Here is a 17159-nt window from a genome sequence, read left to right as displayed (position 1 = left end):
TTGAATTGAGAATTAAATATTTTTAAATACATAGTCAAGTTACCACTTGGTTTTCCTTCTCTTTTGCACTCTTCTTCATAATCTCTATGCAAGTTAGCTAATGATTTTCCTCCTTCTATGTACCCTTTAGTAGGCTGTGACCGCAGGAAATGGCTTTCAATTCTTGGTAGTTAATTGATATGTTTTCTAACGCTGTCTTTAATCCCAGCATCAACACTGGGATGATTTTTATACTTGCCCCGTAGATCGTCATGTAAGAAACCATTATTCAGTTTTTCTATCACGGCTCTTATTGTTCGATCAGTGATATCCAACGTGGCTTTAAACATCTTTTTGCTTACTCCGACACGATTCCCATTAAGTTCAAAACAAAACGCATTATTTACTCCTCAATATTTTGAAACATTAATTTTCGAAACATTCATTGAGGATTATGTTCCATATCTAGATATAAAATATCTTTGCCCGGCAATATCACCTAATGCCCAATACTGATCAAATATTTCAGCACGTTTCATTTCATTAATTATTTCGAAGCAGTCATATTTGTAAGAGTGTTCACAAGGTGGCCGTATTTTCTTTCCTGCCAGTACTTTTCTACTTGTAGAAATGTATTCTTTACGTGAGTTTTCATTTAATTTTGTTCTCTTCTTTTTCCATTCATTTGGTTTTGCCGGTTGTTCCTTGCCTTTCTTTATATTATTATCTTCTTTTGGCAGTTTGACTTGTATTGAAATATATCCAGATTCTTTCAAGACTTTAGTACCTGAGCTTCCTGGATGCAGTCATTTAGGAAACCATCGCCTTTTCTTTTTTTCAATGTTTGGATGAAAATATGGATCTTTGGCACTATCTTCAAACTCTGACGATAATGAAGCTGACACTGGTATTGTCGTCCTCGATTACAAATTAATGAGTTACTTCATTTCCATTAATAACTTTGGTATCCGTTCTCATTTCTTCTCTTTTTCCTTCAGACACTCCATTAATTCTTCGCTATTCATTGTTTTCTTTTGATCTGTGTTCTTCTTTTGTAACAGGCACTTGCTTTCTTAAAGATTTGGGAAACTCGTCTAGCTTGGAGCGACGATGAAAAAGATCAAACTTCTTCGATCGTAGTAACGAACCGAATTCAACGTTGGATGCAACAGGTTTTCAAATGCCTTTTCCATGTTTTCTTCCATACTGATATCATGCCTATCATTTTACATTTTGTATTTGACGTCATATAATTGTTCTTGAAAATCTTAGTCTGGTCCTAGATTAAATTTAAAACTGAAACTCCTCTAGACAAAGGAATTCTCAAACTCATTTTTATTGTTTTTGCGTTAATAGTTACACAAGCTACACTATAGTAAGTCACTCACTGAATTATATTCGTTCAACAAAACTGTCGCATCTCAAAAAATTAATGTCATAAATAAAACGACAGATTAAAAACCAATCAGGAGTAGCGACACATTAGGGTTGACGTAGTCACCACAAATTCGAAAGCACAGTTTTGATGCAACGATAACGACACAACTCAAAAGTTAAATGTCACAAATAAAGCAATAGGTAGAAATCAGCCGGCAATAACTTCAGAATTCAAAGTATGTCATTATTTTATACACCAACCTTTCAATCAATGATCAAAATCGGAGCAGCAATAACGGCACAACTCAAAATGTGACAGTCTTGTAGCATGTTCACTGCACAAACACTTGCACTCAAATAGGAAACGATAGTTTAAATGGCGTGAGTAAAAACATTTTGGGATTATGGAATAATGACACTAGCGTTCTCAGGCAGTAACGAATAAAGCTACAGCTGTGATTCTTATATTGCCTGATAGAAGGCAATCTCACAAATCTGAAGTTATACATAACTCGAAATTCACAATTTCTGAGCTCTGTCGTTCTTCTCGCCGGTGTGCGATATGTTTCAGAGTTGGATTTTAACGTCATAACGAATTTTATAGAGGGAGCTGCGGTATCGAAACCCTGATTTAAGTATGGATAAGAGAAAAAATATGTTTTTATACGAGATGTCTAGCTATAGGTTTATTAAGCTGTTATTTCGTGTAAATGATTATTGTCGATTGCACATTATCACCAATTTTAATTTCCGCAAATATGAAACCACCCACAACACAGTTTCATATCAAAGGAAAGTAGTTGATAGGAGTGGCAAACCAAGTTCTCACTTGAAATATCACTTGTTTATGGTGATCTAAGCAAGAAAACCTTCATACAAACAAAAGATCTAAAGATAGAATTGCAGACATACAAACATCCGAAATGCTGCTAAAACGAACATCAGGTTAAATGATTCGAACAACTACTTACCGAAGAACGGGCATGGTATGGTGCCTTCAGTGACATCTGACTTTTATCTATCTTGCAAGTAAATAATGAAAGAAATTGTAGAATAGGAAGTTGGAGGAAACGGGAGATCTCGTATCAAACCTTTGAACAGGATTTCGTCCACCATGAATTAACGTACTACGACGTATTAATAGAGTATAAATCTTATGTGTTCTACGAATTACGCTGGAGAAGAACTGCCAAAACACTAATAATTATAACAGATGCTCGATGTGTCCTCCGTCAGCCTCAATACAATATTCTGCACGATGAGACAGTGATTCACGTACACGGTCACCTCATCGGCATATTATCAATTATTCCAAATCCATCAAGAATTGTTTGCTCCAATTCGTGTATGCTATTTGTTTGTGGTTTGTGCACTATACTTTTGAGATTTTCCCTCAAATAAAAATCTAAAGGAATCAGGTCAGGAAATCGAGGAGGCCACGGTATGAGATCCCCACGCTATATCTATCTGTCTTGGAAGTGCTGATAAAGAAACTGCCATTAGTGTTCGTTCTGTATGTTGACATCACCACCGGCAACCCACGCTCATCAGTAAATATATAGTTAATGAGGGAAACAGTAAGATTTCTACACACTCGCAAAAGTATCTTCACAGTGGATAATCTCTTTCTTCCTATTCCTTGCACAGGCTGCAAGTGGTTGTTCGCGCAACATATTCCGCATGATCCCATGGGAAGCACCTTCTCGCATTGCTAGCCTTTTTCTACTTGTCCTAGGACTTTCTTCAACTATCTGAAGAATTATCTGTTCTTGGTCAGGAGTCAAGAATCATATAGCAATGAATCATATAGTAATCAATGTACCTATTTCCCGAAGCCTCCTATCGATAGCAGCGAAAATACTACGGTTCCGAAGAACACGATATGGAAAATATTCATGATATAATAGTCGTGTTTAATGCGAGTTCCCATCAGCACGACTATACATAAGGTGCATATCTGCCATTTTATGAAATGAATACGCCTCCAATGATTTCACTTGACAACACACCAAACGAACATACACCAAAACATTCAACGCTAAGCACTGCATCGTGTGTTCTATTCAACGAGACGGTAATTACAGCCAATTGGAACACTCCTACTACATGGCGACAACACGTACTACAAGTACTTGGAAGCAGGAGTGTCTATTAAGATTAAACAAGTTCAGGTGTGTCCACCAAATAATTCAAAGAACGAAGCTTGGTTTACTATGTTAGACATTTCGTCAAAAGGTGGTATGGCCGCAATTCGACTCCTGGAGGAATACCAAATTTAACAAAACTGAAAGAATTCTTATTGTGATCAACCTTTTCAAAATGATTTTTTTAAAAAATTTGGCCAATTATACTGTTAAATGGAAACATTTATACACTCGATTACGATGCGTAAAAAACTGTGCTCCTAATCTAAATTTCACTAAATCGATTTGATCACTTTCTTGAGAATTTCCAGTGACGCCACGAATAAAAGTCGTTTATTTAAGTATTTTGTGCTTATTACTTAAACTATTTCCAGAAATTATGCTGATATTGCTGCCTGAATCCAATAGAAATAAATGCGGCTCATTATCAATATATGCTTTAACATGAGGCAAATGAGCTTCATATTAAGGAGGCACATACTATCGCTTATTATTTCTAATGTTTTACACACATTACTGTCTGCTTTATTCCTATTATTCAACTTAACATTCTCATTTACACTGACTGTGTTAACAGAAGCAATAGGCTGTATATGAGAAGAGGATGCAAGAGATTGATTTCTACGCTCCAAACGCGAACGCTCATAAGATTGTATACACACAGATTTTCCTTTGCCTGCGTGAGAAACTTTTACTAGCGCTGTTCGTTGCACGAGATCTTCAAGTTTAACTTTGATATCCTCTAACTGAGCGATCAAGTTACTTTTTTCTGCAGGCTGATTTACAGTCTCATTTACGTTCTGTTCATTAGATTCTAAAATATTTTCTTTTTGCTGTATAGCATTATTACGAACAGGATGTATATCATATTTGTCTGTTATTGCCAAGGACTTCGATTGCTGACTACGCATGCTGACAAGAAAGTTAATTCTATCCTCTTGATCTAAGAGTTTTGCTAACTCAATAACAGTTTTAAATGATTTTCTTGCCACGATAGAATAAAATGAAGGCAATAGCCTGTTTATTATCAAGTTAATTTGTTCGGTCAACGGCGTTTACGGGTCGTACTCTAGTATTAATTTCCACTTTTGAAAAATGTAATCTAGGACAAATTCAGAATCTAACTGTTCCCTATTTCTCATTTCCTGCTCCAAAACTTGTGAAGTTATACGGATAGGCATCTATTAATTTCTTCTTAATCTGAACATACATAAGATTATCATACTCTGCTTTTGATTGTAAAGCTAACAAAAAGGCACGAACCGCATTTTCTAAATAATATGACCACAAATTATGTTTCTGTACATCACGAAGGTTATGAAGGATAAAAAGATCCTCAAAATGATTAAAAATAAGTCAACTGACTCGTTCAATTTACTAGAAAAGCTGGGGGTTCTACTAACCGATCTAACGCTGATGAAATATCTGTAGTATTCTCCATTATAGCTATATATATATATATATATATATATATATATATATATATATATATATATATATATACAACGATAACGTTCTATGTAATATTAAATATATGTGCCAATTTACAGAAAGGGATCAGAGGCGAATTATTTGAGCAGTATTATGTATAAAGAAAAGAAAGACATATAGAGATTTGGAGACATTATTTTTTTGTAATCGGTAACTAAAATAAGAGAGTTGTTACTATAGCAACGTCGTAAATAAATGTACATGTACGTAGACATCTTGTCGAGAAAATAAGTGTGTGTATAAAGAGGTAGACATCTTGTTGTATATGCAGAAAGTTGATTATGTACGCTTCTCAAATCTTAAAAACCAGCTAAGAAAGTGTTAAAACATTTGAATTATTTTGAAGATTACTAAGAACGAATCAGGACAAACCCCTTACAAATTGGTGTCTCATCACCGGGAATTATATAAGTGTCGTTTTGAAGGATAGTAAAAACGACAAGCTTTCAACGCGACCTTAATATTACCATATTGAGAAATGGAAAAGTAATTCATCGAAATATGGCCATGAGTACAACAAGTAATAATATAATTCGTAAACAGAGTGTGTATCCTGAATTGACTCTTAGTGAGAATCTGACTGACATTTTAAAAGACTTGGCCCAACAAATATGAAACCAGTACGAACAAATAAGAAACCAGTCCGAACAAATAAGAAACCAGTCTGAACAAATAAGGAACCAGTCCGAGCAAATTAAGGATCAAGTACGAAAAGGTGATGATTGAGCCCAACAAATAAGGAACCCGTCCGAGCAAATTAAGGATCAAGTACAAAAAGGTGATGATTGAGCCCAACAAATAAGGAACCCGTCCGAGCAAATTAAGGATCAAGTACGAAAAGGTGATGATTTAGCCCAACAAATGAGGGACCAGTCCGAGCAAATGGGGAACCAGTCAGAGCAAATTCAACAGTTTGAAGAAAAATTGGACCAGAAGATAATACAGTTAGCTAATGATTTTGACAAAAAAAAATAGTGAAGTTGAATCAATGCAATGAAGAGAGATGGGACCGTGTTCAACATGAGTTAAATCAGATGAACACACATCTAGTGGAAAAATTTGAGAAGTATGAAGAGAAAATAGAAATAGTAGTACAAAGGAACACGGAAATTCAAGAGTAAGTGGATGTACTAGAATCAACGATTAATGCCCATGAAAATCGTATTAAATTATTGCGAGACGAAGTAAATTTCATCAAGGAAAGATGTATTCCCGGAACTCTATTTCAGGATAACGAATGCACGAATCATCCTACAGCCACAGGTTGGGTATCTGATCGTCCTCCCAGAACAACTTTAGAACTTGATGGATCTTCGAGTGGTGCAGAGAGTAGTGAAAAAGAAGGAAGAGTGAGGCAAACATCCAGGCGCAAACACATCTCCAATAAAGGTATGAAGACGTACACAGGTAAACAGTTGCGATTCAGCGAAGTTAAGTCGCTTACAAAGTTTAGTGGTGTGCCAGAAATATACCCGCCAGGGCATTTCTTGAAATATTTCAGGAAGAATGTGAGCTCATGGGTGTAGATGAGTCTCAGTTTTTAAAGTTATTACCACACATCTTGTTACCACCCTGCTTAACATGGTTTAAAGCTATTAGAGGTAGTCTTCATACATATTCAGATTTTAAAAAAATGCTCTTCTACCAAATTATGAAAACGATTTTATGATAGCGAATAGAGATGCTGTTTTGCGAGCGAAGCATTACAATCCTACATTACACCGGAGTATTACTCAATTTGTAGTATCTACATATCATGAGTTAAGATCATTAAATCCAAACCATCCGGAATCCCGAGTTATAGATTCAATTAGGATCTTATTGCCATTTAGACTACAACAATTGTTAATGTCGGCACAGTGCATTAACTTCAACCATTTAATTATGCTCATTCAGAGTTATGAGAGTCAGTCTGCAATTCAGAATAACAATACAATTCAGTATAGAGGTCAGGGTAATTTTGAACGTAGACACATGATGCTTCTGTTCGTAATGTAGATATACAACCTGAAGATGATTCTAATGTTCGTAGTTTCACTAATAAAATGAGTAATTATAATGGTACCGGAAATCAAACGCAACCTAATTATAGAAATGGAGCTAGGAATTTTAGAAATAACACAGGAATTTCAGTAGAAGTAATAATTATCGCCGATCTTCACAAAATCAATTTGCAGATGGCAGCATTTCTAATAATAAATAGGAGTCAAAATATGGTACCAACCTATGAAAGACAAGAACGCACACAAGATTGTGCCATACAATGTTGCTTAAATGAACCCTTCGAACGTATAACTTCAACTGTCAAAAAGATGTCCGAGAGATTTGTATTAAATTGACCTTTGCTTACGTCTATGGTTAATATGTTCTTCAGTCTATTTATTATTAAAATCTATGTTGAAAACATATGCAATTGTAAGATCAGTTAAGAAAGTGATAAAATTAATTTATGACAATTAACTGAAAATACTATTGATTTGTTTCTTATAGTTTTGTTGCAATTTCCTTTTATAGCATTAAATGAGGAAATGTTAATTTCTGTTTCATGTCTTTTGCAAGGTTCTCTCATAATTACTTATATGAATATTATAGATATTTAAAAATAAAATATCATAATTTTAATGTAAACTCATGAAGGTAATGACAGACTTATATAAAATAGATGCACCTTACTATATGGAAAAAATAAGAATAATGAATATCGAATCTCTTAATTTTTCAAAGTTTATTAATGTATTGAATGATAATCATCAATGTGTTTATCTGTCCTAATTTTGTTGCCTTCGGACCATGCCAATATTTAATTTTACGAAGATTTTTGTTTGTAAATAATGTTGTTTGTATATGAAAGAATAGTTAATTTGTACTCAAGAAGGAAACTATCAGTTAGGTTTATTTTTTTGAATAGCCTTATTCATGATAATTGTAATTCGTCGTTATTAATATTGAGATATATTGACAAATATAAAAATGTGTAATGTTAAAATATATTATATATAAATGGAAAAGTAGAATATGTGTATTAAAGCTGATATTAAATATACGAGGGCTATTCAAAAGGTAAATGTTTTCTGATATTTAACCCAGGGTTCTTTCCTTCATAGTAGAACTATTATGGAAGTCCGGCCCGAGCGACATCTACAACGATAACGTTGTATGTAATATTAACAATCTGTGCCAATTTACAGAAAGGGATCAGAGGCGAATTATTTGAGCAGTATTATGTAAAAAGAAAAGAAAGACATATAGAGATTTCGAGACAATATTTTTTTTGTAATCGGTAACTACAATAAGAGAGTTGTTACTATAGCAACGTCATAAATAAATGTACATGTACGTAGACATCTTGTCGAGAAAACAAGTGTGTGTACAAAGAGGTAGACATCTTGTTGTATATGCAGAAAGTTGATTATGTACGCTCCTCATGGTTAAGTATTAAAAACCAGCTAAGAAAGTGTTAAAACATTTGAATTATTTTGAAGATTACTAAAAACGAACCAGGACAAACCCCTTACACACACACACACACACACACACACACATATATATATATATATATATATATATATATATATATACCACACCAAAATACAAATGACACTTCTTATATATTAACAGAAAGAAAAACAAAATATAACAACTTGACAAAATCTTCTCTTCTCATCCACTTAATCATTTAACAAAGGAAGAATGAAACGATAATTACTCTAACTGAACAAATGCACAAACCTAGCGAGGGTGGGGTGTGGGCTAAAAATAACTCTACTGAATTTCTCTCAGGAAAAACTATAAATTTCATTCTACTCATTACCCAAAATGCGTCGGCATTATATTCAACTTCAATAGGATTTACCTTTTAAAAATCATTAATATGCTTGACTTAACTATCGAATCTATGAAATTAAGGATCGTTACAACGGCGTAAGCCTTACAGCAAATCCATCATGTGCAGGTGGATACATGCAAAAATATTTGGAAATTTGGGCTCGTACAGCATATACCACGATGTGCTGGTGCTGTACCATCAGTTGTAGCTCAGAATAATCTCTAAAAATACTCATGCAATATACGTAACAATTGGGGATGAAACTGATGCACAACACTGTGCTTAACTTTAAAATTACGGTTGAACTTAAATAAAATTCAAATGTTTTGATTCTGAAAATGACTAATTGGGGAAATAGGTGAGAGAGAGAGAAATAGGTTATGATTAAAAGATAAAGGAAGGACACTAGCCTGACAGATCCAATTATACTGGTGTCGTCCTGGTAATGTGGATGATGAATGGTTCTCCCTGGAAGTGCGTGGATGTACTGGAGTCAGGCAACAACTGAATCTTAATCCTGCTGGACTGCCAGGAGCGTCGAACTCTCTCTTGACGATGTGCCTTTCACGATGATATTCTTCTACACCTTCATGACGGTACTCAGATATCAAACTCAAATGCGTCTGCGGCGATGAACTAGCATAATGATATTCTACGGACATGGAGTCGTTCGTCCTCCAATGGTGGGATTTGCTAGCCTCCGATGATCATGCACCTTCCTAAACTTCGTGGCGAATACTCCCTGTCGATATGTCCTCCTTGGTTTGGTCGCAAAATGATGATTCTGACGTTTAGTGAACTCGGATATGTCAAACTGGGTGGAAAGGAACGCGGAAAGGTAAGAAGGAAACTAGTAGTGTTTATTAACAAATATGTGATTAAAGAAGCTGTGTGGAAATGTACAATCTCAATAAAAAAATATTCCTTTGAATTTTAAAGAGTTCATGATTCTGTCGAAGATAACCGGAAAAATAATGAAATAGAATTTAACAAATTAAATCGATAGTTCACCGTCGTCTCACTGTCACATCACTGTAATTACACAGTTACTTCACATTATTAACGGTTCAACGAGGTTTGTGAATCCACACGTCATTTTGTTTGATCTTGAAAGAGATCTTGAAATAGTGAACAATTGAATGACCTTAACGTTTCCTGAAAAGTATCTACTTCAATAAACTAAATGTCAGGAAACGAGACAATGAGATTGTCTTCTAAATGTGTTAATTTCCATTCAGCTTAATCTGTATCTTACATACCAACATCTTGTCTTCACCTCATTTCATTTACTTCCTTTCCTTTTATTTAACTAGTACACAAATGTTCCCGTAATCATTCAGTTTCACATTCAACGTCTGAACCTTAAGGATAGACACGTGTGACGTTAAACTTACCTCTTCATATTTTTTCCATTTACAGCATCCCACATCGTATTTACATACTCATATAAGCAGGGGCGTTAATTCCACCGGGAAAATATCCCCCCGATATTTGTAAAATGGTTTTCGTCAACCTCCGCAATATTTTAATTATCTTAGGTCAACTATAACCTTAAAGAGTCTTAACAATGTAACAGTTTGCTATGTTCACAAAACAAGGTTAGACAAACTGGGTATTAAAAAAGTAGCTTTAAAATGTGTTTTCAAATGTGAAAAATGTACAGCTTTTTGGCCTTATAAAGGTAAAGGTGGAACAAACTGTAAAGTAAAAAACTGTTTTTGTTTAGATAGTGTGCGACAAAATGAGTTTAGTCTAGCTTAAAAAAAGAAAAAAGAACTATCGTTTTCAGCTAATTTTTAACTCAACATTGTTCAATCTAGTTTACACTTGTCGTGGGCTTGAATGCCTAAAACTCGTTTTCGAAACTTAAATGTTTCTGAGTATTCACTTCATATTCCCTTTTATTATTATTTTATTTATGACATACTCTGGTATTATTTAAGTCTAATTAACACTGTAAAACAAAGATAAATTTTGGTGTTGAATAAACAAACTGTAAAGTGTGTGCGTTTTTTAACACTACATTTTCTAAAAGTAAATAAGTAATATAAAACAAAATAAAACTAGACCATCAAAGGTAAAAATTAAACACGACAAATTTTAAGCTTTTGTTTCCTTTATAACTGAAAAATACTTTACAAATCAAGGTACGAAGATAATTTTTAGTTGTTTCTTTCGTTGAGGAGCCCCGAGCCCTCGCTTTCATAAGGGGTTCCATGCACCCGCTCCCCTAGTATTCTGTCCTTCAAAGTTAATATGCTGCTGATGTGAATGCACGTAAGTAGAACAAACTCTTATCTTTAGTACGTTTTTCGTTTATGTTCTTAAGAATGTTTTCATGCTTATTTTCCCCCCCCCCCACGTCCATACTTTATGAACAGAATCGTAGAATCATTCTGAGCTAAGAATCTATTATTGGATAGAAAAAGCAGATGTCAGTGAGAGTACCATGCTAAGCCCTCTCTTCTATAAGTAATTTTTCGAATCATTTAACCTAATGTTCGTTTTAACAACATCACGGATTTGTGTATCTCTGTAATCATTTCTTTAGCATATTTTGTTCATGTGAAGGGTTTCTTGATTATATCACCATAAGCAAACTAATATTTCAAGTGAAAACTTGGATTTCAAGTTTAATCAACTATTTTTCTTTGATATGAAACTTTGTTATGTGGTTGCATAAATGAGGATATTAAAATTGTTGATAATGTACAATTGACTAATGACAATACTCATTTACACGACGCTCTTCCGTGGCTAAGAGGTTAGCGTATGCGCCTGTAATGTGGGAGATCCCGGTTCGATTCCAGGCGGGAGCTCCTGTGGTTCGGATTCCACCTTAATCAGTAGGTCCATATCTCATATAGCCTCGCTGCTGAACGGAACTTTAAAATCATCTCAACTCAACTTATTTACACTGGGGCCGCGGTGGTTCAGTGGTAGAGCGTTCACCTCTGGTGCTTGGGGTCCGGGGTTCGATCCCAGCCCCGCGAAGTGCACTTTGTGGTGGACAAACACCGTGTGCGTGGCTTTCATCGGGGTTCTCCCGTTTCCTCCCACTCTCTTCATTCCACCATTTTATTCATTACTCATCATCACCGTCTCCTTTAGCCTAACCGGCATAACTGTGTGAGGTAAAACTCAAAGATTTCATTTCATTTTCAACTCATTTACACGACATAACAGCAAAATAAACCAATAGTTGGACATTTCCTATATGTTTTTCCTTATCCGTACTTAAACCAGGGTGTCCAAACCCCACCACTCTCTATAAAATACGTTACTCCGGTACGACCTAACTCTGAAACATATATATTTAGGTAGAGAATGTACTACTTACCGTGGTATTTCTTTAACCGCCTTTAATATGCCTTATAGTTTTCGAGCTAGGCAGCCTCAAAGTTACCCTTTCCTCGTTTTCGGCATCACAAACTTTGAAACGACGCAGTTTTCGCCCTATGTTCATATAGACTATTTTAATTGTTTAGGTGTGAGGATTTCAGCAGTGAGATTGGGTACACAATAAATGTACACCCAGTATAAATAAAATACGAGAATCAGACTCGCGCACAACCATTTGTTTATCTGAGCCATTTTCTAGCCTTTCCTTATTCTTTGTACAATAAATACAAAAAATTACCAAGAATTAATGTGCCCGACAATAGAATATGGACATGACTACTGGAGGTCCGAAGTCCTGTCTTCTGTGGATGCCAAGTATATTAAGCCCTATTAATAAAGGGAATCTAGGAAGTCCGATTTTCTAATAGCACATAAAATATAAGTAGGAAACTTGATTTGTGAATTTCAGTAGCTGTAAACTGTTTCTTATTCTTTTATTTCAATAATATTTCGTATTGTTTCCTATTCAATATTTATTATGTTTAATTTTGTATATATATGCTTTAATATATTGAATGCATCCAATATATTAAATTTTCTTCTTTCTTTAAACAAAAAAAGTTAACACATTTGTTGCTGAAAACAAGTTCTATACAGTATAGCAACGCGAGATGGTTTGCCTAGCAAGTTCTTTTGAGCAAGAAAGTCGAAAATTTCATATTCCTACTTCCAAATGTTAATACAATTTGTCATTGTTTCAGGTCTCTATTCTATTTCTAGCCAAATAATCTAATAAATGCACGAGAACTTGGCTCTAATTTTCACATTTATATTTTTGGTGGTATTTCTATTTCTCAGCAAGATTATTTGTGAGATAATCGGTGTGAAAATTCCCCGGATTAGTACACCGAAATCAATAACTAATTCCGGCCGAATGTATTTTCGTGTCTACAGCTCCAATTTTCCATCATACGCCTTCTCTTTTCTCTTTCCTCTTTCTATTTCTTTCTCTTTCTCTATGTCAGTGTGTATATGTGTTTGTGTGCGTGTTTAACTATCCTTCAATATCTACGATATATTCTGACAATTTTGGTATGAGTACATCTATTTTCCCGTATATACAGTATTTGTTAATTATTTATACAACACTACGATATTCATTTATTTTCTTTCCAAAGATGTTATCTGTGACTATAGAACGACTATGTCGCCAGTCGTTCTAGCAGCAGGTATCAGAGCAAAACTGTAAGAAAAAGTGAGCGATCTCATTTTAAATGGAATAAGTCTCAAGAAGAGTATCTGTCCCCAGCCGCATACCACAATTGAAACTGAAGGTAGAAGAAATGTCTTATTGGTCTAAATATGTTTGGACAGGCTAACAATTCCACCTAACGATTTGCGTCAAATGAGGTAGGCCTACCGTTTTGAGTTGGAGTTTCGTTTGGAATTTTACTGACGAATATTTCACTGGCGAGTAAGGTACACTAAAGAATATTTGCTTTTTTTCTTGAGACTTGGCCGATATTATCCCGGATGAATTTAAACAAGTAAACATAGTTCCGTACGTTTCCAATCCTTCCTTGATCATTTACCACAAACTGCATCAAAATCGAACTTCAGTTACAAATGAAACCTGTGAGTTTTAAAAGAATCACCCTGTATGACATCGTAACAATGTATCTGACTATATATCTATCTTTTGTAGATAAATAGATAAATTAGTTCACAAACCGACTTTTGGAAAACATCATTTCAGTGACTTGAGGTAAGACTAGCACCTTCATTTCAGAGAAAGCGATTTAGCTTAGTCTGGATGGAAGAAAATTCTACTTGTTCTTTCCAGAAAACTTATTTCGATAATTTATTGATTTTCCCTAACAATACTTCTGAAAATTTACACTTTAGTGTATAGGAAAGCGACTTATTGCACTCCGAAAATAGATTTCTTAAAATGTGAACGATTTGGAAATGGGGTATCATCAAATTTAATGAAATAAAAGTCTGAGAATGAAAAAAAAATTAAAAGCGATATAAACATTATAGTTAGATGCACTTGATAAGAGTTTCGTCTTATAATATAAATGAAAAGTGGTATCGTTTATATTTCTGTCCTGGGTACCGCTTTAGCTTAGTCTTGATCTTATTAAAGTTATTCATCGTTGACATCTCAACAAGTCAAAGTTTGTAAAATGATGAAGTATTACATTTTTAATAACATACAATGTTATAGCTAGGCATTACCTGTCTATACTACTACTACTACTACTACTACTACTACTACTACTACTACTACTACTACTACTACTAATAATAATAATAATAATAATAATCAGCTAAGTCCATAATCACAAGTTATGGAATAGTTAAGCTATGAATTTTTTTTCTAAAACTGATAGTTTGTACAGCACATAGAGAGAGTACTAAACTTCAGGAATTAAATTTTGTTATATTTATTGTAAATATATTTCTTTAATCCTATAATAAATGGAGTAAGGTGCACTAAATCTACAAAACGTAATAACATGCATCAATGTGTATATGAACATATTTACACAACGTGGCAGATATGAGACATTTAACGTGTCACTTGTTCATGAAAGTATTACTCATTTCAAAATGATAATAAATCCCGTAGAGCATTTTCCCAAAGAAAAAAAGAAAATTGAAAGTTTGTCCGTTATGTTCCTTGAAAATGCAGACGAAAAATTATTGTTTGAGAAAAAAGAAAGAAAACACCTACAGAGTAAAGAGAGAAAAAGTACAAAATAATTGGACAACGAAGTCTAAGAGTAATGAATTCAATTAACTTATTTTGTAAAGTATATTTTGCTTAGAGTTAAATATTTCAAATTAAACTACTTATAAACTTATTTCAGGTCCATTCCTACCTATATTTTAAGAGATGAGAGGCATAGCAGACTCTTCACTTACAAGAGAACTGGAAATCAAGAACAAAAGAAAGTGCTATTTAATTCAACATCACGGTAAGATGTTTATAATGTTTACATTTTGAGATATTCACGGAAAATATTAAGAGAATACAACTTTTAATTACAATTGATATGTCACACCTATAGTTGGAACAGCTTGAAATTATATGAGTTTTCCACTATTTTGCTTCTAGTCTGAAATATTAAAATGGTAGTGCAAACATAGCAACTTAGTTTAACATTTTATTAAATTATATTTATGCAGTACCCATTAATATCTATATCCCTGGTCTTTCCAGTAAATTTGTAAAATTACCAAAGAAAGAGTTGGTAAAATGTCATTACGTCATATATAATGATTTACGATTTGTACTTGCATGATAAAAATTTAAATTCACTTCAACAAAATATTTTGCGTAACATTTCCCTTCATGGACTTAGAGTTTAGGTGTACAGTCTGCAAAAGTTCCAATCCTTCAAACAATAATTATGTGCATACTTTTTAAGTTGTTGTTTATCACCCTATTTATTTATATGTCGTATGATGCAACATATCAATAAAAAAGTTTGGGACATGTGAAAGTAAATAAAGTAATAGTTCATTATCTTAAGGAGGTGTCAGCTGTACAATATCGGAAATTCTCCATACGTATGCGAGATTCATTAATTATCGCCTTCGAATTTAAAACCTTACCTACAAACACGAACAATACATGATTACATTCTTGGCATATGTTGAAAAAGCATAAGAGTGGTATGTCCTGTGGCGGAAGCTAATTGATCATTAAATCATCGGATGTGTAAAATCTATATCTACTAACTTAACCAATGTCTTTTGAGTCCTTACAAAGAAAACAGAAACGAATAAGATTCAGTGAATGAGTTCCAAAAAATCAGATCTAGTAGACCAAAAACGATAAATATAAAGATGTTTTAGTAGAATTCAATGCTGAAAGCATAAGTTTTATCTTAAATCGTCCTTTTATTGAACGCGTAATTGGTAGAGTTTTTTTCCGTGTGTGTTTTTATTTGATTTTTGTAGCGCAAAAATGTTTCAAAACTTTAAGTGTTTTTGTTTCATAGATTCAGCGTTTCAAGGGTAGATTCCATCCTCGATTTGATTTTTCTAGTAATATCTATCATATCAAACATATCACTATTTGTTACATTTTATCATTATAAGTCAATTTGACCATTATGATGGTAAGTCTACCTAGATTCAGAATGGAAAATCGGAAAACAAACTTGTTTTTCACAGTATACAAAACATAGTTACTTTATAAAAGAAGGTAGTTTTGTTTAACAGTGTGAAATTATGTTAGACTTCCAAACTATGCAAACTCAATACTCAAACTTATAGTAATATAGCTGTAACTACTATAACAGAGGAATAATATCAACAATAGTTGTTGTTCCTCGTACGCTGAATTTATATCAAAAAGCCATTACTCGCTATATCTTACAGTTCTATTTTTATGGACATTATTACTCACACCGGAATTGCTAATTGATGTAAATCACTTTCGTTTCCAATAGATGAATGAAATCAGAGGTGAAACATGCTGTAATGGTAATGTATATACACAAACTACTTGATCATCCATTATGCGATAAGTATTGGAACCGGAAGACGTAGATTTATCAAACCACTTCCGGAATAAACAGATGGTAAAAGTAGAGGCAACACTTATTTTTAGGACGACGCTAATTATTTATGAAAAATCTTTTTTTCGATCGTTTTTAGTTTTTGCCTTATGAATATATGACGGGTGGTCAGAAAGTAAGGTTACTAAACCTGCAGGGAAACATATATATATATTATTTCACACAACCGATGAGCCAATAAACAGCACATACATTAGATGATATTTCGACATAATCTCCATATCGATTGAGGCATTTGTCGCATTGTTCGATAAACTTCAAAATTCCTTCTTGGTAAAAAGCCTGTCCTTGCGTGTTCATCCATGTTGTCACTTAGTGTTTCGCCTCGTAGGTGCAAAACAAAGCGACGGTCTCCTAAGTACTCTTTCAAATGCCCGAACAGGTAAAAGACCTTGGTGCGAAGTG

Source organism: Thermobia domestica, chromosome 5, assembly GCF_964235325.1.
Source record: "Thermobia domestica chromosome 5, izTheDome1.hap1.1, whole genome shotgun sequence".
NCBI lineage: Eukaryota > Metazoa > Arthropoda > Insecta > Zygentoma > Lepismatidae > Thermobia > Thermobia domestica.
Note: the sequence above shows the minus strand (reverse complement) of the source record.